General features: G+C 26.4%; 1 non-coding gene across 1 annotated transcript; it reads right to left on the minus strand.

The window, feature by feature from the left end:
- Positions 1–2,966: 2,966 nt before the first annotated feature.
- On the minus strand, positions 2,967–3,039 carry TRNAA-AGC (transfer RNA alanine (anticodon AGC)). Its single transcript has one exon. It is a non-coding gene; the product is annotated as a tRNA-Ala (tRNA).
- Between the last annotated feature and the right edge of the window lie 2,961 nt (positions 3,040–6,000).

Genomic DNA, 6,000 nt, shown 5'->3' on the forward strand with positions numbered 1-6,000 from the left:
ACATCCGTTCCATGACAAGCCCATGTAAAATTCATTGCTTCTGCGCCAATTTTCCACCACTTCCGGCTCCAAAAGAACATTTTCTGTATTTTTTGGCGACGCTTTGTTTGCTGGGACCCTATTCGGCTCACCCCTTTTTGGATCGGGGTAAAACCGTGAACTGATTCAGATCATCTTCGACATATTTATTTATGGACCTAAAATACCTCTAGATATCCAATTTCATGAAAATTCAATAAACATTGCGGTATCTAAAAATCCAAGAGATCAAATCGGAAGATCGGACTATATGGGATCATATCAAAACCTGGACCTATTCACACCTTATTCGACATATTTCTTTATGGACCTCAAATACTTCCAGATTACCACTCTCAGACAAAGCGAATAAAAATTGCAATGTCCAGAAGCTCAAGAAGTCAAATCCTGAGATCGGGCTATATGGGGGCTGTACCGAAACATGGACTGATTCAGACCATCTTTGGCACATTTATTTATGGACCTCAAATACTTCCAGATTTCCACTTTCATGCAAATCGGATAAAAAATACAGTGTCCAGAAGCTCAGAAAGTCAAATCCAGATATCGGGCCATATGGGGGCTGTACCGAAATATAGGCTGATTCAGATCATCTTCGGTACATGTATTTATGGACCTAAAATACCTCCAGATTTCCACCTTCAAGCAAATCGGATAAAAATTACAGTGTCAGAGCGACTGCATAAGACCCTTTCCAACCTTTCTGCACCTAGAGAAGGAATAGCGCAAACATGTTTTAAGAAAATTTTATTTTTAGACATGTAGCATGTTTGTCGCAACCATGCTATTTTCTTGAAAATTATGTATCTGATTTCTGCAGCCATGTATAGGTTTGACGAGAAAACAACATTTTCGGGACAAAAATGTTCCATGTTTCCCGTCCAAAAATAACATTTGGCTCTTAAAACTTGTTTGAGGTGATCATATTCGTTCTCTGAGTGTGCATTAAATGCAAAACAATTTTGAGAATAACAAAAAAACAAATTTGAATGTTGGTTTATCTTTCGAACTAAAACAAAAACCACTTGACAAGTAAACCTAGAATGGTGGGTATAACGGTAGCTGTATTCATCATCCACACCAGTGCTAGTGAAGAGGAGTGGGATTGGGGAGTGTGATAAAAGTTTTATATTTAGCACCACATAAATCTTATATGGTTTAACGAATACTTTTTGATTTATAATGGCGCGTTTAAATATTTCAAAACATTTTGCTAAAAAGCAACTTTTTCCCTCCCATCAAATAAAGACGGGCCATAACCTTTACTGCTCTTCTTCGCAGTCGTCTGTTATTCTTTAGAGGCTGCTGTGTGCTGCCAGTTTGTCTTGTCTACCCTGGGATAATTCATTTGAATAATTGACATTTTTGGGTACTTTTTCATTGTTTCGAAATCAACGTTTAGAGTTCGATTAATAAGAAATATTGTTTTTTTTTTTTTGCTGTTTAAGACAAAATTAAAAGGCAAAATGGAAAATATATAAAGTAAGTTTTATTTCAAAGGCGGTCGACTATGTTATACCATACAACGATCTTTGGATCAAATTATACATTTGATATAAGAAATCTTTCAAAAACTATTGTGACAATAAATTTTGAAAAAAATATCTATAGAAATAAAATTTTGAAAAAATTTTCTATAGAAATAAAATTTTTACAAAATTTTCTATCGAAATAAAATTTGGACAAAATACCCAATAGAAATAAAATTTTTACAAAATTTTCTATAGAAATAAAATTTTGAGAATATATTCAATAGGAATATAATTTTGAAAAAAAAATAATAAAAATAAAATGTTGACACAATTTTCTATAGTAATAAAATTTTCATAAAAATTTCTATAAGAATAAAATTTTGACAAAATTGTATATAGAAATAAAATTTTGACAAAATTTTCTATAGAAAAAAAAAATGTTGACAACATTTTCTATAGAAATAAAATTTGGACAAAATATTCACTAGAAATAAAATTTTTACAAAATTTTCTATAGCAATAAAATGTTGACAAAATTTTCTATAGAAAAAAAATGTTGACAAAATATTCTATAGAAATAAAATTTTGACAAGATTTTCTATAAAAATAAAATTTTGACAAAATTTCCTGAAGAAATAGAATTTTGACAAAATTTTCTATAGAAATATAATTTTGACAAAATATTCAATAGAAACAAAAATTTTATAAAATGTTCTATAGAAATGAAATTGGCACCTTATGACGAGCCCATGTAAAATTGCTTCTGTGCCAAAGTAGCCTACATCCTGACCAGAAAAAACAATTTTTTGGCCCCATTTTTGCTGGGATATAAAGTGTTTAATTTTCTTCTTTCTTTGGTGTTACATACAAAAGCGTAAACAAATTATACCTTTTCCAATAATAGCTTTTCGGGTATAATAAAGTATGAAACTTCTGTATTTATTTATGATTTGTTTGTGAGACTTTTCGCTGACAAAGCAAAACAAATCTTCAATTAATTGAATGAATTTAAGTTAATTGTATTTCATTGGACTATCCGCCCTTTTGGCCGTTAATATGATTTCCAAACAAAAATGCCAGAATTTTATTTTATTATAGCTAGGTCAGCTTGAAATGGGTCGGTTAAGGGCGAAAAAAATCATTACTAATTCTTGAATTTATTGTGGTATTTTTATAAGAGTTTGAGGTTACAAAAAATAACGTAAGATAGACAACATGTCTGACGTGTTTGGGTTTAAAAAATATCTCTTTGAATCTATTATCTCCATTATTATATTAATTTCTTTTTTGGAAAATTTAAAAATATAATGAGTACAACATAAAACGGGTTAAATGCAAACTGTCACAAAGTTTTGGATTTAAATTAATAACTGTCGGAAAACAAAAGCCATTAAAATGATTAAAATTCAATAAATCATCTAGGCAAAAAAAAAGAATGAATAAAAAAACATCTTTTGGAGATGCGGGGCATCGATCCCCGTACCTCTCACATGCTAAGCGAGCGCTCTACCATCTGAGCTACATCCCCTGATAAATTTCTTCCGAAAATATTTCTTCCAATGACCACATGGTGGGAAAGTGTTTTTTTCTGAACAAATTTTTTGGTTTTAAATTGTATGTGATTTGCATAATAATTATGTCGAAATTTTAAATTATGTGTGCATCTAACAAATGCAACCAATTGTGGCCATTCACTTTTATTTGTGTTTTGTTTTTAACACAAACCCCTATAAACTAAGGTTAGAAAAAATATACCAGACTCTATGTGAAAATATATTTTTTTTATTTAATTGAGAAAAATATGTGGTAGCAATATAAATTTCCTAAATAAAATGTTGACAAAATTTTCGATAGAAATAAAATTTTGACAAAATTTTCTATATAAAAAATGTTGACAAAATTTTCTATAGAAATAAAATTTTGACAACATTTTCTATAGAAATAAAATTTTAACAAAATTTTCTTATAAATAAAATTTTCTATACACAGAAAAAAATATCACCAAATTTTTTCCAATTAAAAAGTTAATTGAAGTTGAAAATTTTTTCAATTAATAAATTAATTGATACAATTAACTTTTTAATCATGATAGAAACATTAAGTTAATTAAGTCAATGATTGAAAATTTTAAAATTTTTAATTAAAAAATTAATTGATACAATTAACTTTTTAATCAAATTCGGAAGACTAATTCAGTTAAAAAAAGTGCTTATTTTTTTAATTTTTAATTAAAAATGTATTTCAAACAATCATTTGTTAATCGAAATAAAAACTCTAAGCCAATTCAGAAAGTAATTACAAAAAGTTACCTTTTTTAATTAATAACTTAATTGAGTTTTGCAATCAACATCAATTAAATTTTTAATTGAATCAATTAAAAAATTAATTGAAATTTGCTGAAAAACTCAATTAATTTTTTAATCAAGAATTTTTTCTATGCCCAATTAAAACTGTGATTGATACTATCATTTTCGTGATTGAAGACATTTCAATTAAAATATTAATTGGATCAATTAATTTGGTGATTGAATCAGAAAAAAATTTTTTTGTGTGTAGAAATAACATTTTCACAAAATGATCTAATAGGAATAAAAATTTGTCAAAATTTTCTAATAGGAATAAAATTTTGTTAAAATTTTCTATAGAAATTTTGAGAAAATTTTCTAATAGGAATAATATTTTGACAGAATTTTCTACTAAGAATAAAATGTTGACAAAATTTTTTATAGAAGTTTTATAGAAATAAAATTTTAACAAAATTTTCGATAGAAATAAAATTTTGACAAAGTTTTCGATAGAAAAAAAATTGACAAAGTTTACTATAGAAATAAAATTTTGACAAAATTTTCTATAGAAAAAAAAATTTGACAAAGTTTTCTATAGAAATAAAATTTTGACAAAATTTTCTATAGAAATAACATTTTGATAAATTTTTCTATAGAAATAAAATTTTGACAAAAGTTTCTGTAGAAATAAAATTTTGAGAAAAGTTTTTACAAAAATACAATTTTGGGAAAATTTTCTAAAGATATAAAATTTTGAACAAATTTTCTGTAGAAATAAAAGTTTGACAAAATTATCTATAGAAATAACATTTTGAGAAAAATTTCTGTAGAAATAACATTTTCTCAAAATAAAATAAAATAAAATTTTGACAAAATTGTTTATAGAAATAAAATTTTGAGAAATTTTTTATAGAAAAAAAAATTTTGACAAAATTTTCAATAGAAATGACATTTTGAGAAAATTTTCAATAGAAATGAAATTTTGACAAAATTTTCAATAGAAATAAAATTTTGGCAAAATTTTCTATAGAAATAAAATTTTGACAAAATTTTTTATAGAAATACAATTTTGACAAAATTTCCTATAGAAATAAAATTTTGACAAAATTTTCGATAGAAATAAAATTTTGACAAAATTTTCAATAGAAATAAAATTTTGACAAAATTTTCAATAGAAATAAAATTTTGAGAAAATTTTCAAAAGAAATAAAATTTTGACAAAATTTTCTATAGAAATAAAATTTTGAGAAAATTTTCTATAGAAATAAAATTTTGACAAAATTTTCTATAGCTACTCATAATCGATTTATAAGGAGGAGTTACGCTTTGATTTTTTTATGCTGTGATTTTGTTTCGTTAGAATGGGCCACCTTTATGTGCGGATAACACGTTTTAGAAATTTTCAAAAGTGACTGTAAGGTCTACTCTATACAAACACAACTAACACAATCTCAGAGCAGACTGATTCAACTTTTGAAGAAAAATGAAAAAAAGATGACCGGAACAATAATGGTTCGAAATAAAATAAAGAATTCATTTAAATGTGTAAAGCACAATCCACCTACTCTTCAGTGTGTAAATACTCCTTGGATGTAACCATCCTAGATCCTTCGTTTATGTGCTAAGTTATGATTTAGTATTTTTCATTTTAACCATGTTTAGTTGGTTTCCTTTTGGTCTGCTAGTTTTATTTTTCTTCTATTTGTTTTTGTTGTTTTCCCTTTTTAATAAAAATCGTTTTGTGTAATAAAATAAAGTTATTGTTTCAGTTAGTTAAGCTTATGTGGTTATCGTGAGTTAGCAAACACTTTTCCCACGCCATTTTTTTTTTTTGGTATTGCGACATTCAAATCCTTCCGTATTTAACTACCACCACCTTGTCCTGCATGGAGATATGGGTGTATGAATCACATACATTTCTAAAAAGAAGTTTTTCAAAATCCGCTTAAATGCCATAGTAACATTATTTTACTTACCACTGTGATGATGAGAGTGATGAGATGATGGTCAACTACAAGCTATGTACATATATGATGCCCTGCAGGGTTAAGGACAAATGTGTGGACAACTGATAAAGTAAACAATGATGATATATTTTATTAATAAAAATAAAATAAATTTCATAAAAAGTGGAAAGATAAATTTTTGGAGTAACTTTATTTAAGAAGGGATTTTTAAAATACTCTGTTTGGTAGTTAAATGAA

Source organism: Haematobia irritans, chromosome 1 (genome assembly GCF_050003625.1).
Source record: "Haematobia irritans isolate KBUSLIRL chromosome 1, ASM5000362v1, whole genome shotgun sequence".
Taxonomy (NCBI): Eukaryota; Metazoa; Arthropoda; class Insecta; order Diptera; family Muscidae; genus Haematobia; species Haematobia irritans.